The 13,169-nt window shown below is 45.1% G+C and overlaps 1 protein-coding gene across 2 annotated transcripts in view; it reads left to right on the top strand.

Annotated features, from left to right (window-relative positions):
- Window positions 1–13,169, top strand: part of LOC115617883 (acid-sensing ion channel 2) — a 477,643-nt gene that overhangs the window by 332,456 nt on the left and 132,018 nt on the right. The window lies entirely within an intron of this gene.

The following is a 13,169-nucleotide window of genomic DNA, read 5'->3' as shown; positions in this document are numbered from 1 at the left end:
TGTTTCGACATCATCAAAGGGCTTTGCCTTCCCTTTTAAAAAAACCCAACATATATCAGGGAATGATACATTTCCCCAAAGCATTTCAGTGAAATACAGTTTTCCACATATCGACATTCAGCCTGGAGGTTTCTTACCTAGTTCCAGTGTTTAGCTAGTTCTGGGATGGATTTATCACTAAGGAGGTGACATTGCCACCCTAGTATCATCGGACACAGGGTGATTTTGTCATGTCAAGGGGTATCAGCTGCCTTACATTCCAGGGCATAACTGTGCCCAACCTGGACACACAGAGATGTTCTTGGCTCTATTGCTTGAAGGATGTGAGTGTCCAAGGGGCATGAAAGTGTTTTTAGAACAAATAACTTTTTGCATTAAAGTTATTGTTTTCAGAGCTTTTGAGCATCCAATGACTTCAGCAACAGAATTTGCATTCTCTCAGCTTGGCATAATCAAACTGTAAAATTCCAGGTGGGATCTCACAGCGATCTGTGATCACAGGGATCTGCCAAACTGGGAGCCCTTCACCTCAAAGACTGCAGAGGCATCTCACAGAGGGGTGGGCAGAACCCTGGGGGCTTGAAAAGGATTAAAATCAAATGGAGAACACAACTTGTTAACATATGGAGGGGGGGTGTGTGTGTGTGTGTGTTTGAAGACTGGTCTTTCAGGTGTTTTCCGCATCTAACATTCAGGTTTTCATCCTCTGGCAAAACTTTGCACAGAAGTTTGTCCACACTGGAAGGTTGTGTGGGAGCTGGAGCTCCTTGCTGCCAGATGTGTCCAGAAACCTCTTCTGCTTCCATTCAATGGGATGCTTCAAGGTCCTTTCCCACTGGTTCTAAACGAGAGGTGGCATCAGGGTGTCAGAAGGTGTCATGGGAAGGACCTTGAGGTGACCTGACTCCAGAATAGGTGAGGTTTTACTTATGTTTCATGTCCCTAATCTGATAGACGGACAGAGGTTCAAAGTAAAACAGTCTGGTACTGGAGGGCTTTGAGTAAGTGGAACTGGCAGGGGGAGAAAGGAAATGGTAAAACATATGTGGGAACACAAGTGAGGACTTCAGTGTAGGCATATTGGAAAGTCAGCTTCAGGACACCGTGATGAAATGTCTTTCACAAGTAGTCTGCTCTGGCAAAGCTTAAATCAAGCAGTTCTGAAGTTCATGTTGAGAGACCTCGAGCTTCATTTGTCAGGAAACTTGACGCTTCCAAGGGCATTTGACTTGAAAAATGGGAGCACTTAGTGTGATTCAAGCCTGGTGTGACACCATGGTTGGGGTTTTTTTCCTGCGTGTCTGAGGCTTTTCATGCTTTGGATAAAGCAGAACTTCTACTTTAGATTTTCCTGTTCCCACAAGTAGGGGTGCATTGTTGTGCAGATGAAGTGATTGGTTACCTGCAGAGTTTTCCAAAAAGTAGGACACGGTTTCCTCTTCTAACATGGTTGCAGGTGCAATAAAAAACACAATTGTTGATTTCTGTCTCTGTGTGTTACCCTGAAGAGCATTTCCAGCTTCTTTTTCAGTTCGCAGGTGGACAGGGCCTGTTAGGCAATCTTTAGCTGAGCTATTAACACAAGGAATGGTGCCATTAAAGAGGAATTAAGAATGTGCTCCCTACCTTTGGGGAGTTTGTGATAGATTTCCTCATTTTATCATCTCATTCAGTGCAATGTTCTCTCTTCAATCCTTTTCCCTGCATCTCAGTTGAGATTTTGATGACTCATAAAATTAATCCTCTCTTAGCAGCAAATCTCTTCCCTTCCAAGTTTTAATATGAGGAGCTGTGTTTGCTGATGCCACGTTGTCTTGGTTTTAGCTGGGAGAGAGTTAATTTTCTTCCTAGGAGCTGGTACAGTGCTGTGGTTTGGATTCAAGATGTGAATCATGTTGATAACAGAGGGATGTTGTAGTTGTTGCTGACCAGGGCCGACCCTATCTAAGGACTTTTCAGTCTCTCGTGCTCTATAGTGAGGAGAGACACAAGAAGCCGGGAGGGAACAGAGACAGGACAGTGGCCTGAACTGGCCATAAGGATATTCCAAACCACAGAATGTCAGGCTCAGGATAGAAACTGAGAGGGACTGATCACTGCTTTGGGACAGGCATCAGTCAGCGGGTGGTGAGCAGCTGTATTGTGTATCACTTGTGTTTCTTGGGTTTATTTCTCACTCCCTTTTGTTACCTCCCTTTCATTATTATTATTGTTATTATCATTATTGTTTATTTCAATTATTATAGTGTCACAAAAGTCATCAAAATGAACAGAAATGGACTAAAGTGGGAACCTATTTGTGGGTGTTTCCTTTCCAAAGGAATATTTCCCTGGAGGAAAATAAATTCTTCTCCTGAAGAAATGCCTGAACAGACTCTTTAAAACCCCCTGAACATGAGGTTAAGCACGAGGCATCTGCAGCTAAAAATCCCCACATTTTTAAGAAGAGCTGCAAAGCTCTCAGAAATGGTTTAACTCCCTCAGCCACAGCAGAGGACAGGCAGCCATGGCTCCTGCACAAGGCATGTACTGACACCCTTTGTGCTGCAGGAGGATTTGGCTCCAAATCCAAATTTGATATTAAAAAAGGCGAAAAATAGTTTATTTTAATAGTTCTTCTCTGTGAAACTCAGTGACAGCTAAAAATCCTTCAGGAATAACTCCTAGAATGCTGCTTCCAAGTCCCACAGATCTCTCTGAAGCATTTCTAAGGTGGCTATTTTGGCATTTTTTAAGGTGCACCAGCTTCTCTGGGCTGAAGCAGCCTGAACATGAAAGTGTCTTCCTGACCTTTTGCAAACAAGCAGGAGAGGAGAGAGAGCTGCATTCTCATTAAAAATAATAGATCGTTTTTGAAAGTGGTAATTAGACAAGTTACCAGCAGCAGCTCGTGTTGATCATTCAGACAAGTGCTTTGTTACTGGCTGGGAATGATTATTGTCATGTGCTGGGGCCGGATTTGCTTGGCAGGTTTTGTTGTTTGCTTTAAATCAGTTCATAATTTCCACAGGCTCTTTTCAAGTGTTGTGCGAGCAAAGGCTTTTAGAACATTACTCATTATACAGATAGCTGAATAACAAAGAGTTTTGGTTTAGATACAGGCACATCCACAAAATTGATTTAACTAGGATTTAATTAGGATTTACTTTGGCAAAGTTCTGCAGCCAACTAACATCCTGTATTTATTTTTAAACTTGTTTTCTTCCTTTAATTAATTGCCTTCCATTCTTCTATAAAACAATCCTTTATTTTATTGGGAATATCTGTTCCCAGAGAGTCTCTGGAGACTGACTACCTTTTTATCACCACTTTAGTACCTGAGTCATTTAATTTCCTTGCGTGGAGTTATCTTTGATCCAAGTAAGCCAAGTGATCCAAGATCGGAATTAGGCTCTTCCGCAGAAAGAAGCTGTGTATGGGAAGCAGAGATTCCTGAAAGCCCTGGCTTGACTCTGGAGAGGAGGAACAGGCTGCCTGGGCAGCACAGCAATTGCTTCTAGAAGGACATGTGTCCTAAGCCGGGTCAGAAATACCCTTGTACTTCCACACCTAACAGGCAGAGGTCTTCCAAACCGTCCCATCCTGACCTGCCCCACTGCTGTTCTGCCATGATCCTGGCACCTTCCACTAGAGCAGGTTGCTCCAAGCCCCTGTGTCCAACCTGGCCTTGAACACTGCCAGGGATGGGGCAGCCACAGCTTCTCTGGGCACCCTGTGCCAGCGCCTCAGCACCCTCCAGCCTCAGAAATCTTTCCTTGTTGTGACCCTTTGTGATGGACAGTCACCCCCTCTGATATAAGACATCCCTTCCTTTAATCTTGAACTCTTTGGGAAAACCCCTTCTAACTAGCACCCTTTTCACTAGTAAACCACTTGCTTAAAAACCAGTGTAACTCATCCCTTTTCTACAGTGGGATTTGATATGTCTGACCTTTGGTCTCCACTAAAGGTTTTAAGTTTGTTATAAAGCACTGAGAAGCATTTGTGGCTCAGGCTTCCCAGGCTCAATCTCTGTTGCACCCATGCCTGAAATAAAAGAATAAATTAGACCTGGGGATGCTGCTGGTCCCTCCCAATACCCTATTCCTGTGTGGATCTAACACTGAAATATGTGACTACCATCTCTTCTCCCACTGAATTCCATTAGTTCCTATTTCCCAATGCTCCTGAAGTACCTACATTTAGTGTAGGTAACAATGATATAGTAGCCAAAGTCTGGAGGCAGTAATATTTCATCAACTAACCCAAAATAGCAAAGCATATGCAGGGAGAAGAAGCTCTAAATAAACAAAACCACAATCTGCTCTTATAAAAATATATTTGAATAGTATGCGCACAACAGACTGGGTTCCCCTCAGGGCATTTCCAACATTTCTGAGGGTTCGAATGGGTAACAGCTCTGAAATGTGACATATTTTCAGCCCTAAAAAGCTCAGAGTCATAGTAATCACTAACTCTTTTCTTTAAGTAGGAATATATTGGCATTGGATTATATTTTATATTATTTTTAAATGACAGTAGACACAATGACAGTTTCAGCTGTTTATTTTTGGAAAAGAGGAGGTTTTAAAGGAGGTTATAGGAGAAGTGATGCTGGCGCTTATGGTGCCAGGGCTATGATGGATTGAAGTTAACTTCATCTCTGCATAAAACCAAACCAGCCAGGTAATCCCTTGTCTTTCAGGTTTCCACAATATCAAACCAGGGCAACAGGAATCATTAGAATCATCCAGAAGATCCCTGCAGTAATGCAGTTTGCAGTATCAGTGAGGTTCCACCTAACCTGGTGTTTGCAGGCCTAGAAACCACAAAAAGTGTTGATTCATTGAAAAGAACCAGCAGAGAAATGGAGTCTGGTTCTTAAGGGACACATTCAGTCACAACTAAATTACAATACTAATTTTTTAATAAGTATGCAAAGTATGTGCACTGCAAGGAGGGGAAGGAAAGTTAATTCAAGGAGTTCTAACTAGAGATAACGCGATAACACTGAGGTAGGGAGTGTCTACCCCAAACCAGGGAGACTTGCTTGACAGTGAACTGTATTTCCAGAACTTTGCCTTTCTTTTCCTTTTCAACTGGGAATATGTTGGTTTTGCTAAAAAAATATCCTCAAGTCCTGAGTGTGGTTTGGAGGGAGAATCTCCAACCAGTTTTCTCTGCGGTTAGGGCTTGTGCTGGGAATACCACAGTTCAACCCACCATGTGGTCACATTTGGAATAACCCTCTGAATTCATGGTTTGCAGATGACTACCAGTCTTTAAAATGTTCTTTTTCCCCCTTAAATCAAAGCCCAAGGTGTTGGGGTGTTAAGGATAGTGTAGAAGTTTGCCCTCATCCTTTTCTTTTGATGAAGCTCTTTCAGCTCTTGGCTGTTTAAAGCTGCTAATGGAACAGGCTGATGGGAATATGCTGGTGGATACCATCTGAATAACGATATTCCTAATACAGCAGAGTGTGTGTTGTACTGGGGAATTGTGTCCTCTTAGAAAATGATGATTAATGCAATCAGAGCTTCCTCCCATTAGGATCTCTCAGACAAGTGTTCCCGTGTGCTGAGCATCCCTTGGCTGCTGATGGGAACCAGAGTGAGGATCCTGCAGAGCTACAGCATTGGCTAGCCCCATCATCGCGTGTCTGTGGTCCATGTACCTCTCACACTTCTCAGCCTTTGCTCTGCTGCAAAGGGATGGTGAGGCATAGACATGATGTTTGCAGAATTACAGGCATCAGCTTGCAGGAGGAAACACCACAGGGAGGATGAGGCCAAGAGCTGGCTCTGAGGCAGGAATGAGCCATTGCAACAGCCCCAGCCCCTGCCAGGTTATGACTTTGGCTGGAGGCATTGCGTTATGCTGTGGTGTGGTTATACTCTACCACTGTGTGACTGCTCTTGGCACCATGAAATGACGTGCAAACAGCATGAAAAGGAAAATAAAATACCTTCCAGCACAGAATTTTGTGATTTTCCAGTGAAACATTAATGTGGTTGAAAACATCTGTATTTCCAACCCTTTTCTTCACTTGGTGTACTCTGACTATTGAAAGGAGCTGCTGCCTTTTTCCAAAGGGACCACTGATACTCAGTGACTTTCAGCATCCACCCTTTAGATGAGGGTTAGGATCTCACAGTGTGGGAAGCATTAGCCAAGGTGCCACCAGCCAGATGTGCCCAGCCTGCCAGCAACCGGATCCATGCCTCAGGCAGCAATTACAGGCAGAGAAATCATAGGGATGGGCTCCAGCTGCCCACCAAAGCTGCTTCTTTCTCGAGTGTTCTCTGTGGCTATATTAAATAGAAGAGAGAGGTGAGTTGTGTTAGCAAAGAGGAGAAACAAAAGAGAGTGACTGCAAGCACCCCTGAGCTCTCTCCCCAGGCCCTTCTTGCCTCCCCAGAGATTTTAGCTCCAGGCCTTTCTTTTAGAAGGAGAAGAGATGGGCTACATTAAAACAATGCATTCAAGAAAATACCTATTTTCATACCTTCTTCTGATTTTGTAAGCTGAAGCTCCTGTCAAGGTAAAGAGTGAGAGAATATAAAGAAATCATTTTTCCATGGCAGAGATTTGATTCCTTTTCCTATTACCCTGCAGAAAGCTGCTTTGGGCATTAGCATGCTTCGAACACTCCTGGAAGCCTGGGTGAGGACAAGGGTCAGGGGGGAACATCAGTAATGCCTGGTGGAAATTACAAGTATTTTAGTTTGATTTTTTTCCTCCTGAAGATTATTGCAAGGTGTTGAGGAGCTTTGAGGAGGTGTGTGCGTGGGGTAATCCATGGCTGAGTTTCCACCAGCTTGCCCCAGGCTCTGCCTTTGGAGCTCAGCGAGCTCCCAGAGCCAACAGGAACCAGCAGGATGTCATCCTGCACTTTGCTGAGACCTCTCCAGAAGACACCAGCAACAGCTAAATCCTGACTGTGCAGGACACATCAGCACCTTCAACATGGCCCTTTTGCTGCGGCTGGCTACGGATTGAGCTCCACACCGAGCCCCACGTGAGAAAACAAATCCAGCTATTCTTGCCTCCTGTTTCCTTCCTGATACCTTGCAAAGCAACAAGGAGGCAATCGGTTGTGCAGGAAGGGGATGTCCCCCTCAATCCCAGCTCAAGTGACACAAATGCCAGCAGAGGAGCAAAACCAGAGCAGAGCCTAGGGAAGGATCTGTTGCTGGAGGAAACCTGGCTGAAGGTGAGGCCAAGAGGGTGCCGGGTGAGGTAGGATAGGTTTTCAGGGAAGGCATGGGCAGGACAGATGGTGCCAGGCTGAGAGCAGGAAGTGTGGAGGAGGGAAAGCACCATATGGGAAAAGTGGGTGAGCAGGGAAAAAGAGTGACATTGTTTTCTGTTCTTTTTAGCTGTCCAGAAACGATAAAATACACACTGCGTTACCCATGATTTCATTGTTTCTTGGCATTGGATTGTACCACAGTATGTTTTCTTCCACTTCAAATCCCCATTTCCTGGAGTCATGTGAATATGTGGACATGGCAGGACATCAAATTCGGCAGGTTGTTAGTGACCAGCTACACATTTACCATGTCTCTTGTTCACTACAGAGCTGGGCAAGCTCCAGCTAAAGGTTTTCTGGCCAGGAATTATTGTTTTGTAGGAACTGCGAGCTGAGTTTCCAAATCTCTGGAAATAAAGCTTTTTGAGAAGAAGTCTCCAAAACATCCCATTGTACATTTCTGTAGGAAGGGGTGGCTTTTCACCTGACACTTCTCTTTTCAGTAACTGCTTTCTGAAAGGGAAATGCAAATGTCAGCTTTTCATACTGACAGAGCAGCCGTGCCCCAGGCTGGACCTGGGTGAGGTTTGAACTGCTTTGAGCCCTGATGATGAGGATAAATGTCCTTCACCGACGCAAGGCTGTGCTCAGTGGTAGGTCACCAAGCTATCTGCTGCCCCAGGGACATGTGCATTACACAGCCCAGGCTTTTCAGCTCCTGACACTGCGTTTTACTCAGAGATCCTGCTTCAAGCAGCCAGCTTAGATTTACACTGGTTCTCTAACATCTGGAGCGAGTGTCCTCATGTAGCGAACGGCTTGGGATGAAGTTGAAGAAGAGCATTCGACGCAGCAGCCATCCCTGGGCAGCTTGGGGTCCATCCCAGGCAGATCACACACCCCGAGCTGCTGCAGGGGCCGGGCATCTTTGAGCTGCATTTTGCTTCCAGTCTCCACTGTCTGGCTAATCAATTTGTGAATTAGAGAGATTACCCTGGACTGTCTCCTTGGATCTGGGGACTTCTGAAACTCAACGGACAGAAAGAAACCTTGAGCTCCCCAGAGTCATTTAAAGGACTGCTTGATTACTTAGCCCTGAATAATGGCTTCATTTGAGCATGGATTAATTACAGGACTTCATCTTCCTTGTAGCTGAGGTTGGCTTTTGCTTGGCGCTTGCATGGTAACTTTTACAGTAAGATGTTAGCTCATAACTGCTATAAAAATGCCATCACCTGTGGTTATTAAAAAGGAGACTAATTGTGTTGAAAGCAACACTTACAACTTCAACAGCTCCTGATAAAGATCCTTCTCCTGCAAGGAAAACCTCGCAGCATGTTTTCTGCCAAGCAGGCTGGAAACAACCACAGAAATGTAATTTTCTTTCAATACCACTAAGTCCACAACAACTTTTCATGCAGCTTCAGACACGGAACTCAGCACTACGCAATCCCATGTGCTGATCCTGTGCTCCTACAAGATGCTCTATGGCAATTATACATCTACAAAGCAAAGGCTAAACCATAATTGAATCACATACCACCAATTCATCTCTGTTTAAGGGGAACAGACCATTAGATACATGCTGACACACTGATTACAAAATTATTAGTATTATTATTAATGAAAGTGTTTGTTTTCCTCATTGCTGTGCTTATTTTGTTACTATTGTCTACACACAGGGTTTTTTGTCTCCAAATCTTTGTTCTAAATTCCTTGCCTTGGCTCCTGGTACCCAACAAGGTGGGGTGTGTGCACCCCCTATGTGAAGGACAGCTCCACATCGGGACTGTGAGCACTGGGATTTGTGCATTTAAAGAAAAGGTAATTTATCAAAGATGACTTACAACTAGTAAGTAGCAAACCAGGGGTGTTCCAACTTCTACAGGAAGATTCTGGAATTTCCTTTTACAGGAAGGATGCTGGAGAGGGACTCTTCATCAGGACGTGTAGGGACAGGACAAGGGGAATGGCTTTAACCTGCCAGAGGGGAGACTGAGATGAGCTCTTAGGCAGAAGCTCTTCCCTGTGAGGGTGCTGAGGCGCTGGCACAGGGTGCCAGAGAAGCTGTGGCTGCCCCATCCCTGGCAGTGTTCAAGGCCAGGTTGGACACAGGGGCTTGGAGCAACCTGCTCTAGTGGAAGGTGTCCCTGCCCGTGGCAGGGGGTTGGAACTGGATGAGCTTTAAGGTCCCTTCCAGCCCAAACCAGTCTGTGATTTACCCATGAGCTGGTTTAAAGATTGTCCTTAGAATCCCCAAATGCTCAGTCCTACATTCCAACTCTTGTTAAAGTCATTTGTGTAGTCAATTATCTACTTAGATATGTTTCCCTGCAGAAGGTACTAGTAGCAGGCACAGCATTATATACTGTTGTATTTTCAAGGCATCTAATTGTAAACCATGGACAAAAAGTACTGCAATTCAATTTAGGGAAAACCTCCTACGCTGGCAAACTGACTTAGGGTGAGACCTGAAGGATAACGTGGTGCAGAAGGCAGAGTTTCAGAAATGCCTGAGGAGCATTTGAAAACGTGACAAAGACATTTCTGAGAAGTGAATCCGTTTTTCTGAGTGCTGCACGTAACGGGGAGAACCTTGCAATGAAAGAAAGCATAGTGCTGAGCAAGAGGATAAAAATACATGTGTAAGAGCACAGTCTCGTGTGGGAGATGGATTCAGGAATCTCATCCTGCTGCTGCAGGGACAGCTTTTCCCACTCATAGGCTTATGCTGGCATAAAAAGGACTTGCCACCACATGGGTTATTGCTGGGAGCTTCAGGAGTACCTGATATATTCGTCAAGGCACTTTTGCATGAGCTCAGCCTGGCCCAAGCAAGATTAAAATAAAGCAGTAATGAGATACATGGGAAGACACCTACCGGAGATCTGCTGCTCCTTGCCAGGAAAGCTGGTGTTGCCACAGGGTCCAGAGAGGCCGAGGTGCAGGGCTAGGGTTGAGTAAGCTCCTCCAGTCCACTTGTAGCTGGCTGGTAGGAGTCCTGTGATAGAGCTGGGTACAGGAGGTGACACAGTACAGTGAATGAATGAGGCTGTGAGATATCATAGAATAGTTGGGTTTGGAAAGGACCTTAAAGCTCATCCAGTTCCAACCCCCTGCCATGGGGAGGGACACCTTCCACTAGAGCAGGTTGCTCCAAGCCCTGTCCAACTTGGCCTTGAACACTGCCAGGGATGTAGCATTGATGTTGGTGGTGTTGATGTTGATGAGATATGTGGTGAAGGGATTAACAAGGTGTGGTGCAACAGCCTGATGGGGGTGATGGGCTGCTGATGGGGGTGATTATGTTATCAGGTGGAGGCTGGATGGCCCTTAATGCCGCCTGAGCCTGGTGGAAGACGGAGTGATGGGAACTTTTAATTGTTGTGTTCCACCCTTGCACAAAACCCACAGCCCTTGAACAGCCTGGACAAAACTCTGTTATCCCTCATTTACATATAATTAATACACCAAAGTGACAAAGTGGCTGCCCCCCACACCATCTATGATGGCAGCAACAGGTAATTTGACTACAGTCTCAACACCACTTCTCTCAAAAGTATAAAGTTGGCATTTGAACGTCTCCATTCGTGGAGGATGAGAATATGACCCCATTTACAGGCCAGTTGATGGGCTTGCTCCTCTCTGCTCCCCAAAGCAGGGATGCCTCTTTGGTAAGATTTGCACCTCTGACCATACCAGATGATACCCAGGTGGAGCTAAGCTTAATGAATTACCAATTGGTTTTTCCATATGAGCTTACCTAATCGTTGGCTAGCTTTGGATTTTATTGCTGATGCAGTAAGTGATTTTATCGATGGCAATTCTGAATCTGTATTTCTGATGCTTCAATAACCTGCACTATTCACGAGTTTGTAATTGTGAAAGTTCTTATTGAATGGGAGCAAATGTGTTGAATTGGTTCTAATCAGGAATTAGGCCTGGCCTCACTCAGCCCCTCTGATCTCTGAGGACTGGCTGGAATCCCTGACAGTGTTCAAGGCCAGGTTGGACACAGGGGCTTGGAGCAACCTGCTCTAGTGGAAGGTGTCCCTGCCCGTGGCAGGGGTTGGAACTGGATGAGCTTTAAGCTCCCTTCTAACCCAAACCAGTCTATGATTCTGTAACACAAAGACTGTTATTTTCTGCCAAATTTCTATACTCAACACAACACACAGCGAGGGGACAGGCTGCTGCCAGCATTGCCATGACTGCATCGGGAGCTTCAGTACTCCAGGACTGTAGAGTTGTACCCAATATTCAGCTTCAGGTGAGGACTAACTTGAATCAAAGAGTTTCTCAGGCCACACTGTGGTTGATTTGATGTCACTCAATGCCTCTGGTTGCCTTGCTGGCTCTTTCCAGCATTTCTTTTTCTTCTTTCTGCAGTGGCTGTGTCCAGGAAACACACACAGAAGTGCCACAAGCCCCACATAGAACCCAGCTGCTGTGCCAGTGTGGGGAGATGTAGGGCAGGCTGTCACATTTGAGTTGATCATGCCCAAAGGAGCAGCTGTTTTGAAGAAAGGAAATGCCAATGAGACAGAGCAAAGTCCCCACAACACCCATCCGAGGCTCCGTAACACAGCCAGCAATGAAACTTGCTTCAGGTTTTGCCATCGCTGTCATATTACATTGCCAAAGCCCCTTTGTGTCCAAGGGGCAGCTGTCACTTCAGTGTGACAGTCATACTGTGCTTGCTCTTGCAGAAATAGGTGTTTTATTCTTTACCCTGGCAGCTGTTTTCCTTCAACGGCCACAAAGGCTGCTCGGGCTTAAAAGGTAAAACATGACATCAGAAGTAGGAAAACTCAGGATTTTCACTTGAAAAATTGCTGCAGAAAGGTATTTTCATGGATTAGGGGCAAAACAGCCAAAGCTGAAATGTTGTAGATGGGTAAAATAATTCCTTCAAAAAGGCACCGTGCTACCTTCAGGAGAGCTGGTGTCTGAGCAGCTTGTGCTCCCATCGGGATGTCAGACACATCAGTCCTTTCTGCTCAGCTACATCCTTCTGTGATGCCCTGACTCAGTTTCCCCAACATGATGCTATTAAACCAGACTGCAGAAGTGAACTTGTGAGTGTTTGATGGCTTTGAGGTTTGTAGGCGTAAATGCTCTTTACAGGGTAAATGTGTTCTTTGCGAGCGAGACTTTATGAAGTCCTTCTTGAAGGAGGATGAATTTTTCCTTGATAGTTATTCCCACAAAGTAAACAAAATACAGATTTTCAGCTGGCTCAGATCCAAAGGTGTTTGAATTTTGTCTCAAGCTACACAAAGCCAAACAGGCCGCCTGTGGGATCTGAGTGCCAAGCTGTGTCTGTGAAGGATAAATGAGAGGTTTTATTCTTCCTAATCCCGCTAGAGTTTGCTTAGGAGGAGGGGAAATCCTGCTTCAGGATAGAGTGAGAGGCAGATGGCTGTAGAAGTACAAAAACCACTTGCAGAGCTGTGTTTGGATTCCTGCCTGCCAAACTCCTCTGTAAAGGCTGAGCAATCTGACCCCAATTGCAAACCAGACTCTTCCTTTAAACCCCGAGCGCTGTGTTAAAGCATCAGCAGCATCCACCCCATCTCCAGAGGAAAGGGACTCCTTTCTCCACCCCTGCAGGGTGCAGAAAGGAGTATTTTGTAATATGTAGGCAGCAGTAAGTCCCCTGAGGTGTTTGGTTGCCTCAGGCTCTGAGTTACCTGAGTAGCTTTTCCTTTTTTCTACTTCACCGGCTCCTGCTCAGTGGGGGGAGATTCATCTTAGTTAAGCTGAGCTGGAAAATCTAACGAGAGTTCTCAGAGCACCCATAATGGACATGCGCAATGCATGCATCCAAATATGTGTGTGTATATATGTATTAATACATATGAAAGTATATATGTATGTGAATATATATAAATATATAGAAAGAGCAAGATAGACCCCAGCTTGGAAAGAGAGTAAA

This window comes from Strigops habroptila, chromosome 19 (assembly GCF_004027225.2).
Source record: "Strigops habroptila isolate Jane chromosome 19, bStrHab1.2.pri, whole genome shotgun sequence".
Classification (NCBI taxonomy): domain Eukaryota; kingdom Metazoa; phylum Chordata; class Aves; order Psittaciformes; family Psittacidae; genus Strigops; species Strigops habroptila.
Note: the sequence above shows the minus strand (reverse complement) of the source record. Positions and strands in the feature narration are given on the sequence as shown.